Below are 2,794 nucleotides of genomic sequence, written 5' to 3'. Positions count from 1 at the left end.
GGCACCAGACCTCATTACAGATGGTTGTGAGCCACCATGTGGTTGCTGGGAATTGAACTCAGGACCTTTGGAAGAGAAGGCAATGCTCTTAACCTCTGAGCCATCTCTCCAGCCCCTATTCTACCCTTAAAAGGTAGTTTAGGCCAGGGGTAGTGGCACACACCTTTAATCCTCATACTTGGGAGGCAGAGGCAGGAAGATCTCTGTGAGTTCAAGGCCAGCCTGGTCTACATGAAGAGATCTTGTCTCAATAAAAAGGTACATAAATAAGTATGCAAAAAGGTAATTTATGCAAAAAGAACCGTGAGTAGGTCTGCTCAGTCCTAAATAAGACATCTATTTCAAACCCTCCCCTCCCTAAGGCTCAGGGAAGACTGTGGAAAGCTGGAGGGTGGAGAATAATGTAAATTGCTATCTTCTGGACATAACCATTGCGCACATGAACTCACAGTAACTATGGTTATTTGTGCAATATCAAGTCAACAACAAGATCAGTTAACATCCCAACAGACAGTATTAACTGAACTCAGTGAACTCACAAAAGTAAAAAATTACCAAGAGTGGTGGTACAGGCATTTGATCCCACTCTGGGGACAGAGGTAGGTGGGTTTCTGAGTTTGAGAACAGGGTTAGGGTTAGGGTACCTGCAGAGGGCCAGAGGCTGCCAGATGCCCTGGAACCGGAGTTATAGAAGGTTTTAGGCACCATGTAGCTGTTGAAAACTCATCCTTGGTCCTCTGCAAGGACGCTAATACTCTAAGTTGCTGAACCATCTCTCCAGCACAGTTTAAGATTTTTAATTATGTAATTATATGTATGTATATTTACAAACATAAATGCAGGTGCCAGAGAAGGCCAGAAGGAGTTGGATTCTCTAAGTTACAGGTGGTGTGAGCACCTGGATATGGAACTAAAACTCACATTTTCTTGCTAATTATTTGCTCTTAACCACTAAGCTATTTTTCCAGCCCCTAAGCAACGCTCATTATTATCACCATTATTAAAGGTGGAGTTTTCTGAGTAACCCTGGCTGTCTTGGGGCCTGGAACTCAAGAGATTTGCCTGCCTCTGCCTCCACCTCCTGACTGCTGGGATTAAGTGTGCCACCACTGCCTGGTAGCAATGTTCTTTAAATGAGTTATCCTATAGATCCATAGATCCAAATTAACAAGGAAAACAGATGCCAGCCTGTTCTGAGAGGTGTTGTGACAGACGCTGCCAGTGGACAAGATGAGCTCAAGTTGCATTGAGGAAGACTAGTAAGGCCAGGATATGTAAATTAATAAAAGAAACTATCTGTATAATCCAGATCAATATTCCTTCTACAAGCGTCAGGGTTTTAAAAAAAAATACTCAAATTATTGTGTGGTTCTTATCAAGTGCACCCACAATCAAACTATTCTTGTGACCTGGATCAACCTGGGGAAGCCAAGCCATTAATTTCTGCAGGATTTATGATAGAGAAAAAGCAGGGGCTGAACAGCAAGGGCCTAAAATGAGAGAGACCCTAGATTCAACTCCCCACACCACCTACACCACCAAGGTGGTTAAAAAACTAGAACAGAAACGACCTCCATTCTGCCTTCTCTGTACACTGTGGTAATACTAAGAAACACCACCAACAAGATTATGGGCCAATAGAAGCAGAATGATCCCAAGTTTGAGGCTGGCAGGGGCTACATAGTCAGTCCCTGTCTCAAAACAACAAAAACAAAATACAGGGCCAAGTTTGATACCTTTAAATTAAAGAGGCCTACAAAGTTGAGAATTCACTAATAGAGCTGCGGGTAGAAACTGCAAGGGCCAAAAGCCAAAACGAGGTGGTAATATACTGGGACGCACAGCAAAGTCCTCAACTTAGTCCCACAGCTCCCAAGTCCTGCTCCGCTCCCTCTCAACCTCCCCTCCCTCTGTCCATTAGCGCAACCACCACGCTCCGCTCGCGGCTCCTCCCCTGCCGCCACATCACTGGCAAAATGGCAGCGAGGCAGGGTGGGCACTGGCCCGCCGGGCCTTGGGCGACTTCTGGAGTCTGAGCTACCCTAGCCCCGCGGCCTTTATCGCGTCGTTGCAGCCGACACCTCGGTCAGACCGGGGCCCTCACTCACCATACACCGGGCGGATTCCTCTTTCATACCCGCCGCCTCGCGAAGGCCCCGCGAGCGCCCCCTGGGACTTGTAGTCTCTGGCCCAACCCCCGCCCAAGCGTCGGCGGTGTCGCTCTGGACAAAAAAACTACAACTCCTAGCGGCCCCCACCCCCGAGGCATTCATCCGGGATTCTCTCCAGGCAGCTGGGTTGGGCTTGGAGCACTGATTGAGAAATGTAGACTGGGGGTAGGGGGTGTCGGGAGGTTGTGGGGTGACACACGAAAGCACAACTATATTCCCCAATGTCCCTAGCTGCCGCCAATCAGAGCCTAGTCTGGCTCTAGGCCATTGTGTAGGAGCTGTGACCTCTGAGTACATTGCCAACTCTCCCTAGAGAATCTGAAAAGATATCATATCTTCCACCCAAGGCCACGGTAGCTTTTGAAACGTTTAGCTGGCCCTAGTTTGTGATTGAGATGGGTCAAATGTAGGGAAAAGGGGCCAGCCAAAAAAACCACACCCCAACCCTGAAACCAGAGCCAGTGAAAGAAACACACCCTAGCCCAGAACTAGAGCCAAAAGATTAAAAAAGGGCCAGTGAAACCAGAACCAAAGAAACGCACTCTGGCCCTGACCAGCTAGGCACAGCAACCATCCATGAGTAGGAAACCCCCAGAAGGAAAAATAGCCAATCCCTGAACAAG

At 48.0% G+C, this 2,794-nt stretch overlaps 1 protein-coding gene across 2 annotated transcripts in view; it reads right to left on the bottom strand.

The window, feature by feature from the left end:
* CUNH1orf159 (chromosome unknown C1orf159 homolog) overlaps positions 1-2,158 on the bottom strand; it is a 22,262-nt gene extending 20,104 nt beyond the window's left edge. For both annotated transcript variants that reach the window (XM_005368707.2, XM_013354268.1), the window contains exon 1: positions 2,109-2,158. The gene's annotated coding sequence lies outside the window, so the exon portion shown is untranslated. The remainder of the gene's footprint in view (positions 1-2,108) is intronic.
* Positions 2,159-2,794: the final 636 nt, after the last annotated feature.

The sequence above is a fragment of the Microtus ochrogaster genome, unplaced genomic scaffold (genome assembly GCF_000317375.1).
Source record: "Microtus ochrogaster isolate Prairie Vole_2 unplaced genomic scaffold, MicOch1.0 UNK38, whole genome shotgun sequence".
In the NCBI taxonomy this organism is placed as follows: domain Eukaryota; kingdom Metazoa; phylum Chordata; class Mammalia; order Rodentia; family Cricetidae; genus Microtus; species Microtus ochrogaster.
This window is presented reverse-complemented; position numbering and strand designations above follow the sequence as displayed.